The sequence below is a fragment of the Panulirus ornatus genome, chromosome 13 (genome assembly GCF_036320965.1).
Source record: "Panulirus ornatus isolate Po-2019 chromosome 13, ASM3632096v1, whole genome shotgun sequence".
Taxonomy (NCBI): Eukaryota; Metazoa; Arthropoda; class Malacostraca; order Decapoda; family Palinuridae; genus Panulirus; species Panulirus ornatus.
The window spans coordinates 29,624,355-29,637,589 of record NC_092236.1 but is presented as its reverse complement, the minus strand read 5'-3'; positions in this window follow the sequence as shown (position 1 = coordinate 29,637,589).

Sequence of the window (13,235 nt, the reverse complement as noted above, 5' to 3'; positions counted from 1 at the left end):
ATGGAGTGAGTATTTTGAAGGTTTGTTGAATGTGTTTGATGATAGAGTGGCAGATATAGGGTGTTTTGGTCGAGGTGGTGTGCAAAGTGAGAGGGTTATGGAAAATGATTTGGTAAACAGAGAAGAGGTAGTAAAAGCTTTGCGGAAGATGAAAACCGGCAAGGCAGCAGGTTTGGATGGTATTGCAGTGGAATTTATTAAAAAAGGGGGTGACTGTATTGTTGACTGGTTGGTAAAGTTATTTAATGTATGTATGACTCACGGTGAGGTGCCTGAGGATTGGCGGAATGCGTGCATAGTGCCATTGTACAAAGGCAAAGGGGATAAGAGTGAGTGCTCAAATTACAGAGGTATAAGTTTGTTGAGTATTCCTGGTAAATTATATGGGAGGGTATTGATTGAGAGGGTGAAGGCATGTACAGAGCATCAGATTGGGGAGGAGCAGTGTGGTTTCAGAAGTGGTAGAGGATGTGTGGATCAGGTGTTTGCTTTGAAGAATATATGTGAGAAATACTTAGAAAAGCAAATGGATTTGTATGTAGCATTTATGGATCTGGAGAAGGCATATGATAGAGCTGATAGAGATGCTCTGTGGAAGGTATTAAGAATATATGGTGTGGGAGGAAAGTTGTTAGAAGCAGTGAAAAGTTTTTATCGAGGATGTAAGGCATGTGTACGTGTAGGAAGAGAGGAAAGTGATTGGTTCTCAGTGAATGTAGGTTTGCGGCAGGGGTGTGTGATGTCTCCATGGTTGTTTAATTTGTTTATGGATGGGGTTGTTAGGGAGGTGAATGCAAGAGTTTTGGAAAGAGGGGCAAGTATGAAGTCTGTTGGGGATGAGAGAGCTTGGGAAGTGAGTCAGTTGTTGTTCGCTGATGATACAGCGCTGGTGGCTGATTCATGTGAGAAACTGCAGAAGCTGGTGACTGAGTTTGGTAAAGTGTGTGAAAGAAGAAATTTAAGAGTAAATGTGAATAAGAGCAAGGTTATTAGGTACAGTAGGGTTGAGGGTCAAGTCAATTGGAAAGTGAGTTTGATTGGAGAAAAACTGGAGGAAGTGAAGTGTTTTAGATATCTGGGAGTGGATCTGGCAGCGGATGGAACCATGGAAGCGGAAGTGGATCATAGGGTGGGGGAGGGGGCGAAAATTCTGGTGGCCTTGAAGAATGTGTGGAAGTCGAGAACATTATCTCGGAAAGCAAAAATGGGTATGTTTGAAGGAATAGTGGTTCCAACAATGTTGTATGGTTGCGAGGCGTGGGCTATGGATAGAGTTGTGCGCAGGAGGATGGATGTGCTGGAAATGAGATGTTTGAGGACAATGTGTGGTGTGAGGTGGTTTGATCGAGTAAGTAACGTAAGGGTAAGAGAGATGTGTGGAAATAAAAAGAGCGTGGTTGAGAGAGCAGAAGAGGGTGTTTTGAAATGGTTTGGGCACATGGAGAGAATGAGTGAGGAAAGATTGACCAAGAGGATATATGTGTCGGAGGTGGAGGGAACGAGGAGAAGAGGGAGACCAAATTGGAGGTGGAAAGATGGAGTGAAAAAGATTTTGTGTGATCGGGGCCTGAACATGCAGGAGGGTGAAAGGAGGGCAAGGAATAGAGTGAATTGGAGCGATGTGGTATACCGGGGTTGACGTGCTGTCAGTGGATTGAATCGGGGCATGTGAAGCGTCTGGGGTAAACCTTGGAAAGCTGTGTAGGTATGTATATTTGCGTGTGTGGACGTATGTATATACATGTGTATGGGGGTGGGTTGGGCCATTTCTTTCGTCTGTTTCCTTGCGCTACCTCGCAAACGCGGGAGACAGCAACAAAAAAAAAGAAAAGAAAAGAAAATATATATATATATATATATATATATATATATATATATATATATATATATATATATATATATATATATATATATATATATATATATATCATACCTGGGGATAGGGGATTAAGAATACTTCCCTCGTATTGTCTGCGTGTCGTAGAAGGCGACTAAAAGGGGAGGGAGCGGGGGGCTGGAAATCCTCCCCACTCGATTTTTTCAAATTTCCAAAAGAAGGAACGGAGAAGGGGGCCAGGTGAGGATATTCCCTCAAAGGCCCAGTCCTCTGTTCTTAACGCTACCTCGCTAACGCGGGAAATGGCAAATAGTACGAAAGAAAAAGAATATATATATATATATATATATATATATATATATATATATATATATATATATATATATATATATATATATATATATATATATATGGTATTGCAGTGGAATTTATTAAAAAAGGGGGTGACTGTATTGTGGACTGGTTGGTAAGGTTATTTAATGTGTGTATGACTCATGGTGAGGTGCCTGAGGATTGGCGGAATGCGTGCATAGTGCCATTGTACAAAGGCAAAGGGGATAAGAATGAGTGCTCAAATTACAGAGGTATAAGTTTGTTGAGTATTCCTGGAAATTTTATATGGGAGGGTATTGATTGAGAGGGTGAAGGCATGTACAGAGCATCAGATTGGGGAAGAGCAGTGTGGTTTCAGAAGTGGTAGAGGATGTGTGGATCAGGTGTTTGCTTTGAAGAATGTATGTGAGAAATACTTAGAAAAGGAAATGGATTTGTATGTAGCATTTACGGATCAGGAGAAGGCATATGATAGAGTTCATAGAGATGCTCTGTGGAAGGTATTAAGGATATATGGTGTGGGAGGCAAGTTGTTAGAAGCAGTGAAAAGTTTTTATCGAGGATGTAAGGCATGTGTACGTGTAGGAAGAGAGGGAAGTGATTGGTTCTCAGTGAATGTAGGTTTGCGGCAGGGGTGTGTGATGTCTCCATGGTTGTTTAATTTCTTTATGGAGGTGAATGCAAGAGTTTTGGAAAGAGGGGCAAGTATGAAGTCTGTTGGGGATGAGAGAGCTTGGGAAGTGAGTCAGTTGTTGTTCGCTGATGATACAGCGCTGGTGGCTGATTCATGTGAGAAACTGCAGAAGCTGGTGACTAAGTTTGGTAAAGTGTGTGAAAGAAGAAAGTTAAGAGTAAATATGAATAAGAGCAAGGTTATTAGGTACAGTAGGGTTGAGGGTCAATTCAATTGGGAGGTGAGTTTGAATGGTGAAAAACTGGAGGAAGTGAAGTGTTTTAGATATCTGGGAGTGGATCTGGCAGCGGATGGAAACATGGAAGCGGAAGTGGATCATAGGGTGGGGGAGGGGGCGAAAATTCTGGGAGCCTTGAAGAATGTGTGGAAGTCGAGAACATTATCTCGGAAAGCAGAAATGGGTATGTTTGAAGGAATAGTGGTTCCAACAATGTTGTATGGTTGCGAGGCGTGGACTATGGATATAGTTGTGCCCTGGAGGATGGATGCGCTGGAAATGAGATGTTTGAGGACAATGTGTGGTGTGAGGTGGTTTGATCGAGTAATTAACGTAAGGGTAAGAGAGAGGTGTGGAAATAAAAAGAGCGTGATTGAGAGAGCAGAAGAGGGTGTTTTGAAATGGTTTGGTCACATGGAGAGAATGAGTGAGAAAGATTGACCAAGAGGATATATGTGTCGGAGGTGGAGGGAACGAGGAGAAGAGGGAGACCAAATTGGAGGTGGAAAGATGGAGTGAAAAAGATTTTGTGTGATCGGGGCTTGAACATGCAGGAGGGTGAAAGGAGGGCAAAGAATAGAGTGAATTGGAGCGATATGGTATACCGGGGTTGACGTGCTGTCAGTGGATTGAATCGAGGCATGTGTATGGGGGTGGGTTGGGCCATTTCTTTCGTCTGTTTCCTTGCGCTACCTCGCAAACGCGAGAGACAGCGGCAAAAAAAAAAACATATATATACATATATATATAAATGTATATATTTTATATATATATATATATATATATATATATATATATATATATATATATATATATATATATATATATATATATATATATATATATATATATATATATATATATATATGGAGTATGTGATACAGTGTAAGAAAGTAAATTCTAGATTGATATGGGTAAAACTGAAAGTTGATGGAGAGAGATGGGTGATTATTGTTGCATATGCACCTGGTCAAGAGAAGAAAGATTATGAGAGGCAAGTGTTTTGGGAGCAGTTGAATGAATGTGTTAGTGGTTTTCATGCACAAGACCGGGTTATAGTGATGAATGATTTGAATGCAAAGGTAAGTAATGTGGCAGTTGAGGGAATGATTGGTATACATGAGTCTTCAGTGTTGTAAATGGAAATGGTGAAAAGATTGTAGATTTATGTGCTGAAAAAGGACTGGTGATTGGGAATGCATGGTTTAAAATGCGAGATATACATAAGTATACTTATTTAAGTAGGAGAGATGGCCAGAGAGCGTTATTGGATTACATGTTAATTGATAGACGCACGAAAGTGAGGCTTTTGGATGTTAATGTGCTGAGAGGTGCAACTGAAGGGATGAATGATCATTATCTTGTGTAGGCGAAGGTGAAGATTTGTGGGGGTTTTCAGAAAAGAAGAGAGAATATTGGGGTGAAGAGAGTGGTGAGAGTAAGTGAGCTTGGGAAGGAGACTTGTGTGAGGAAGTACCAGGAGAGACTGAGTGCAAAATGGAGAAAGGTGACAACAAAGGTGGTAAGGGGAGTGGGGGAGGAATGGGATGTATTTAAGGAAGCAGTGATGTCTTGCGCAAAAGATGCTTGTGGCAAGAGAAGCGTATGAGGTGGGTTGAATAGAAATGTAAGTGAGTGGTTGGATGAAGAAGTAAGATTATTAGTGAAAGAGAAGAGAGAGACATTTGGACGATTTTTGCCGGGAAATAATGCAAATGAGTGGGAGAGGTATAAAAGAAAGAGGCAGGAGGTCAAGAGAAAGTTGCAAGAGGTGAAAAAGAGGGCAAATGAGAATTGGGGTGAGAGAGGATCATTCAATTTTAGGGAGATAAAAAGATGTTTTGGAAGGAGGTAAATAAAGTGCGTATTACAAGGGAGCAAATGGGAACTTCAGTGAAGGGCGCTAATGGGGAGGTGATAACGAGTAGTGGTGCTGTGAGAAGGAGATGGAGTGAGTATTTTGAAGGTTTGTTGAATATGTTTGATGATAGAGTGGCAGATATAGGGTGTTTTGGTCGAGGTGGTGTGCAAAGTGAGAGGGTTAGGGAAAATGATTTGGTAAATAAAGAAGAGGTAGTAAAAGCTTTACGGAAGATGAAAGCCGGCAAGGCAGCAGGTTTGGATGGTATTGCAGTGGAATTTATTAAAAAAGGGGGTGACTGTTTTGTTGACTGGTTGGTAAGGTTATTTAATGTATCTATGATTCATGGTGAGGTGCTTGAGTATTGGCGGAATGCTTCCATATTGCCATTGTAAAAAGGCAAAGAGGATAAGAGTGAGTGCTCAAATTACAGAGGTATAAGTTTGTTGAGTATTCCTGGTAAATTATATGGGAGGGTATTGATTGAGAGGGTGAAGGCATGTACAGAGCATCAGATTAGGGAAGAGCAGTGTGGTTTCAGAAGTGGTAGAGGATGTGTGGATTAGGTGTTTGCTTTGAAGAATGTATGTGAGAAATACTTAGAAAAACAAATGGATTTGTATGTAGCATTTATGGATCTGGAGAAGGCATATGATAGAGTTGATAGAGATGCTCTGTGGAAGGTTTTAAGAATATATGGTGTGGGAGGAAAGTTGTTAGAAACAGTGAAAAGTTTTTATCGAGGATGTAAGGCATGTGTACGTGTAGGAAGAGAGGAAAGTGATTGGTTCTCAGTGAATGTAGGAGGTGCGGCAGGGGTGTGTCATGTCTCCATGGTTGTTTAATATGTTTATGGATGGGGTTGTTAGGGAGGTGAATGCAACAGTTTTAGAAAGAGGGGCAAGTATGCAGTCTGTTGTGGATGAGAGAGCTTGGGAAGTGAGTCAGTTGTTGTTCGCTGATGATACAGCGCTGGTGGCGGATTCATGTAAGAAACTGCAGAAGCTGGTGACTGAGTTTGGTAAAGTGTGAGAAAGAAGAAAGTTAAGAGTAAATGTGAATAAGAGGAAGGTTATTAGGTACAGTAGGGTTGAGGGTCAAGTCAATTCGGAGGTAAGTTTGAATGGAGAAGAACTGAAGGAGGTAAAGTGTTTTAGATATCTGGAAGTGGATCTGGCAGCGCATGGAACCATGGAAGCGGAAGTGAATCATAGGGTGGGGGAGGGGGCGAAAATTCTGGGAGCCTTGAAGAATGTTTGGATGTCGAGAACATTATCTCGGAAAGCAAAAATGGGTATGTTTGAAGGAATAGTGGTTCCAACAATGTTGTCTGGTTGCGAGGCGTGGGCTATGGATAGAGTTGTGCGCAGGAGGGTGGATGTGCTGGAAATGAGATGTTTGAGGACAATATGTGGTGTGAGGTGGTTTGATCGAATAAGAAATGTAAGGGTGAGAGAGATGTGTGGAAATAAAAAGAGTTTGGTTGAGAAAGCAGAAGAGGGTGTTTTGAAATGGTTTGGTCACATGTAGAGAATGAGTGTGGAAAGATTGACCAAGAGGATATATGTGTCAGAGGTGGAGGGAACGAGGAGAAGTGGGAGACCAAATTAGAGGTAGAAAGATGGAGTGAAAAAGATTTTGAGTGATCGGGTCCTGAAGATGCAGGAGGGTGAAAGGCGTGCAAAGAATACAGTGAATTGGAACGATGTGGTATAACGGGGTCGACGTGCTGTCAATGGATTGAACCAGGGCATGTGAAGCGTCTGGGGTAAACCATGGAAAGTGTGTGGGGCCTGGATGTGGAAAGGGAGCTGTGGTTTCGGTGCATTATTTCATGACAGCTAGAGACTGAGTGTGAACGAATGGGGCCTTTGATGTCTTTCCTAGCGCTACCTCGCACACATGAGGGGGAAGGGGGTTGTTATTCCATGTGGGGCGAGGTGGCGATGGGAAGAAATAAAGGCAGACAGTATGAATTACGTAAATGTGTATATATGTATATGTCTGTGTGTGTATATATATGTATACATTGAGATGTATAGTTATGTATATTTGCGTGTGTGAACGTGTATGTATATATATGTGTATGTGGGCGGGTTGGGCCATTCTTTCGTCTGTTTCCTTGCGCTACCACGCTAACGCGGGAGACAGCGACAAAAAAAAATAAATAAGAATAATAATATATATATATATATATATATATATATATATATATATATATATATATATATATATATATATATATGTATATATATATATATATATATATATATATATATATATATATATATATATATATATATATATATATATATATATATATATATATATATATATATATATATATATATATATATATATATATATATATATATATATATATATATATACATATATATATATATATATATATATATATATATATATATATATATATATATATATATATATATATATATATATATATATAAATATATATATATATATATATATATATATATATATATATATATATATATATATATATATATATATATATATATATATATATATATATAAGTAAGTATATATAAGTAAGTAAAGTCAGGGGTTAGTGAGAGGACAAGAGCAAGGGAAGGAGTAGCAATACTCCTGAAACAGGAGTTGTGGGTGTATGTGATAGAGTGTAAGAAAGTAAATTCTCGATTAATATGGGTAAAACTGAAAGTTGATGGAAAGAGGTGGGTGATTATTGGTGCATATGCACCTGGGCATGAGAAGAAAGATCAAGAGAGGCAAGTGTTTTGGGAGCAGCTGAATGAGTGTGTTAGTGGTTTTGATGCACGAGACCGGGTTATAGTGATAGGTGATTTGAATGCAAAGGTGAATAATGTGGCAGTTGAGGGAATAATTGGTATACATGGGGTGTTCAGTGTTGTAAATGGAAATGGTGAAGAGCTTGTAGATTTATGTGCTGAAAAAGGACTGATGATTGGGAATACCTGGTTTAAAAAGCGAGATATACATAAGTATACTTATGTAAGTAGGAGAGATGGCCAGAGAGCGTTATTGGATTACGTGTTAATTGACAAGCGTGCGAAAGAGAGACTTTTGGATGTTAATGTGCTGAGAGGTGCAACTGGAGGGATGTCTGATCATTATCTTGTGGAGGCTAAGGTGAAGATTTGTATGGGTTTTCAGAAAAGAAGAGTGAATGTTGGTGTGAAGAGGGTGGTGAGAGTAAGTGAGCTTGAGAATGAGACTTGTGTGAGGAAGTACCAGGAGAGACTGAGTACAGAATGGAAAAAGGCGAGAACAATGGAAGCAAGGGGAATGGGGGAGGAATGGGATGTATTTAGGGAATCAGTGATGGCTTGCGCAAAAGATGCTTGTGGCATGAGAAGAGTGGGAGGTGGGTTGATTAGAAAGGGTAGTGAGTGGTGGGATGAAGAAGTAAGAGTATTAGTGAAAGAGAAGAGAGAGGCATTTGGACGATTTTTGCAGGGAAAAAACTTAATTGAGTGGGAGATGTATAAAAGAAAGAGACAGGAGGTCAAGAGAAAGGTGCAAGACGTGAAAAAAGGGCAAATGAGAGTTGGGGTGAGAGAGTATCATTAAATTTTAGGGAGAATAAAAAGATGTTCTGGAAGGAGGTAAATAAAGTGCGTAAGACAAGGGAGCAAATGGGAACTTCAGTGAAGGGCGCAAATGGGGAGGTGATAGCAAGTAGTGGTGATATGAGAAGGAGATGGAGTGAGTATTTTGAAGGTTTGTTGAATGTGTTTGATGATAGAGTGGCAGATATAGGGTGTTTTGGTCTAGATGGTGTGCAAAGTGAGAGGGTTAGGGAAAATGATTTGGTAAACAGAGAAGAGGTAGTGAAAGCTTTGCGGAAGATGAAAGCCGGCAAGGCAGCAGGTTTGGATGGTATTGCAGTGGAATTTATTAAAAAAGGGGGTGACTGTATTGTTGACTGGTTGGTAAGGTTATTTAATGTATGTATGACTCATGGTGAGGTGCCTGAGGATTGGCGGAATGCGTGCATAGTGCCATTGTACAAAGGCAAAGGGGATAAGAGTGAGTGCTCAAATTACAGAGGTATAAGTTTGTAGAGTATTCCTGGTAAATTATATGGGAGGGTATTGATTGAGAGGGTGAAGGCATGTACAGAGCATCAGATTGGGGAAGAGCAGTGTGGTTTCAGAAGTGGTAGAGGATGTGTGGATCAGGTGTTTGCTTTGAAGAATGTATGTGAGAAATACTTAGAAAAGCAAATGGATTTGTATGTAGCATTTATGGATCTGGAGAAGGCATATGATAGAGTTTATAGAGATGCTCTGTGGAAGGTATTAAGAATATACGGTGTGGGAGGAAAGTTGTTAGAAGCAGTGAAAAGTTTTTATCGAGGATGTAAGGCATGTGTACGTGTAGGAAGAGAGGAAAGTGATTGGTTCTCATTGAATGTAGGTTTGCGGCAGGGGTGTGTGATGTCTCCATGGTTGTTTAATTTGTTTATGGATGGGGTTGTTAGGGAGGTAAATGCAAGAGTTTTGGAAAGAGGGGCAAGTATGAAGTCTGTTGGGGATGAGAGAGCTTGGGAAGTGAGTCAGTTGTTGTTCGCTGATGATACAGCGCTGGTGGCGGATTCATGTGAGAAACTGCAGAAGCTGGTGACTGAGTTTGGTAAAGTGTGTGGAAGAAGAAAGTTAAGAGTAAATGTGAATAAGAGCAAGGTTTTTAGGTACAGTAGGGTTGAGGGTCAAGTCAATTGGGAGGTGAGTTTGAATGGAGAAAAACTGGAGGAAGTGAAGTATTTTAGATATCTGGGAGTGGATCTGGCAGCGGATGGAACCATGGAAGCGGAAGTGGATCATAGGGTGGGGGAGGGGGCGAAAATTCTGGGAGCCTTGAAGAATGTGTGGAAGTCGAGAACATTATCTCGGAAAGCAAAAATGGGTATGTTTGAAGGAATAGTGGTTCCAACAATGTTGTATGGTTGCGAGGCGTGGGCTATGGATAGAGTTGTGCGCAGGAGGATGGATGTGCTAGAAATGAGATGTTTGAGGACAATGTGTGGTGTGAGGTGGTTTGATCGAGTGAGTAACGTAAGGGTAAGAGAGATGTGTGGAAATAAAAAGAGCGTGGTTGAGAGAGCAGAAGAGGGTGTTCTGAAGTGGTTTGGGCACATGGAGAGAATGAGTGAGGAAAGATTGACCAAGAGGATATATGTGTCGGAGGTGGAGGGAGCAAGGAGAAGAGGGAGACCAAATTGGAGGTGGAAAGATGAAGTGAAAAAGATTTTATGTGATCGGGGCCTGAACATGCAGGAGGGTGAAAGGAGGGCAAGGAATAGAGTGAATTGGAGCGATGTGGTATACCGGGGTTGACGTGCTGTCAGTGGATTGAATCAAGGCATGTGAAGCGTCTGGGGTAAACCATGGAAAGCTGTGTAGGTATGTATATTTGCGAGTGTGGACGTATGTATATACATGTGTATGGGGGTGGGCCATTTCTTTCGTCTGTTTCCTTGCGCTACCTCGTAAACGCGGGAGACAGCGACAAAGTAAAAAAAAAAAAAAAAATATATATATATATATATATATATATATATATATATATATATATATATATATATATATATATATATATATATATATATATATATATATATATATATATATATATATATATATATATATATATATATATATACAGAATGGAAAAAGGTGAGAACAAAGGAGGTAAGGGGAGTGGGGGAAGAATGGGATGTATTTAGGGACGCAGTGATGGCTTGCGCAAAAGATGATTGTGGCATGAGAAGAGTGGGAGGTGGGTTGATTAGAAAAGGTAGTGAGTGGTGGAATGAAGAAGTAAGATTTTTAGTGAAAGAGAAGAGAGGCATTTGGACGATTTTTGCAAGTCTTCAGTGTTGTAAATGGAAATGGTGAAAAGATTGTAGATTTATGTGCTGAAAAAGGACTGGTGATTGGGAATGCATGGTTTAAAATGCGAGATGTACATAAGTATACTTATTTAAGTAGGAGAGATGGCCAGAGAGCGTTATTGGATTACATGTTAATTGATAGACGCACGAAAGTGAGGCTTTTGGATGTTAATGTGCTGAGAGGTGCAACTGAAGGGATGAATGATCATTATCTTGTGTAGGCGAAGGTGAAGATTTGTGGGGGTTTTCAGAAGAGAAGAGAGAATATTGGGGTGAAGAGAGTGGTGAGAGTAAGTGAGCTTGGGAAGGAGACTTGTGTGAGGAAGTACCAGGAGAGACTGAGTGCAAAATGGAGAAAGGTGACAACAAAGGTGGTAAGGGGAGTGGGGGAGGAATGGGTTGTAATTAAGGAAGCAGTGATGTCTTGCGCAAAAGATGCTTGTGGCAAGAGAAGCGTATGAGGTGGGTTGAATAGAAATGTAAGTGAGTGGTTGGATGAAGAAGTAAGATTATTAGTGAAAGAGAAGAGAGAGACATTTGGACGATTTTTGCCGGGAAATAATGCAAATGAGTGGGAGAGGTATAAAAGAAAGAGGCAGGAGGTCAAGAGAAAGGTGCAAGAGGTGAAAAAGAGGGCAAATGAGAGTTGGGGTGAGAGAGTATCATTAAATTTTAGGGAGAACAAAAAGATGTTTTGGAAGGAGGAAAATAAATTGCGTAAGACAAGGGAGCAAATGGGATCTTCAGTGAAGGGGGCTAATGGGGAGGTGATAACAAGTAGTGGTGATGTGCGAAGGATATGGAGTGAGTATTTTGAAGGTTTGTTGAATGTGTTTGATGATAGAGTGGCAGATATAGGGTGTTTTGGTCGAGGTGGTGTGTAAAGTGAGAGGGTTATGGAAAATGACTTGTTAAATAGAGAAGTGGTAGTATTAAAATTTCTACGGAAGATGAAAGCCGGCAAGGCAGCAGGTTTGGATGGTATTGCACTGGAATTTATTAAAAAAAGGGGGTGACTGTATTGTTCACTAGACTGTATTGTTCACTTATTTAATGTATGTATGATTCATGGTGAGGTGCCTGAGGATTGGCGGAATGCTTCCATAGTGCCATTGTACAAAGGGAAAGGAGATAAGAGTGAGTGCTAAAATTACAGAGGTATAAGTTTGTTGAGTATTCCTGGTAAATTATATGGGAGGGTATAGATTGAGAGGGTAAAGGAATGTACAGACCATCAGATTGGGGAAGAGCAGTGTGGTTTGAGAAGTGGTAGAGTATGTGTGGATAAGGAGTTTGCTTTGAAGAATGTATGTGAGAAATACTTAGAAAAACAAATGAATTTGTGTGTAGCATTTATGGATCTGGAGAAGGCATATGATAGAGTTGATAGAGATGCTCTGTGGAAGGTTTTATGAATATATGGTGTGGGAGGCAAGTTGTTAGAAGCAGTGAAAAGTTTTTATCGAGGATGTAAGGCATGTGTACGTTTTGGAAGAGAGAAAGTGATTGGTTCTCAGTGAATGTAGGTGTGCGGCAGGGGTGTGTGATGCCTCCATGGTTGTTTAATTTGTTTATGGATGGGGTTGTTAGGGAGGTGAATGCAAGAGTTTTGGAAAGAGGGGCAAGTATGCAGTCTGTTGTGGATGAGAGAGCTTGGGAAGTGAGTCAGTTGTTGTTCGCTGATGATACAGCGCTGGTGGCTGATTCATGTAAGTAACTGCAGAAGCTGACGACTGAGTTTGGTAAAGTGTGTGAAAGAAGAAAGTTAAGAGTAAATGTGAATAAAGGATGCTTATTACGTACAGTAGGGTTGAGGGTCAAGTCAATTGGGAGGTAAGTTTGAATGGAGAAAAATTGGAGGAAGTAAAGTGTTTTAGATATCTGGAAGTGGATATGGCAGCGGATGGAACCATGGAAGCGGAAGTGAATCATAGGGTGGGGGGGGGGCGAAAATTCTGGGAGCCTTGAATAATGTTTGGGAGTCGAGAACATTATCTTGGAAAGCAAAAATGGGTATGTTTGAAGGAATAGTGGTTCCAACAATGTTGTATGGTTGCCTGGCGTGGGCTATGTATAGAGTTGTGCGCAGGAGGGTGGATGTGCTGGAAATGAGATGTTTGAGGACAATATGTGGTGTGAGGTGGTTTGATCGAGTAAGTAATGTAAGTGTAACAGAGATGTGTGGAAATAAAAAGACTTTGGTTGAAAGAGCAGAAGAGGGTGTTTTGAAATTGTTTGGTCACATGGAGAGAATGAGTGAGGAAAGATTGACCAAGAGGATATATATGTCAGAGGTATAGGAAACGAGGAGAAGTGGGAGACCCAATTGGAGGTGGAAAGATGTAGTGAAAAAGATTTTGAGTGATCGGG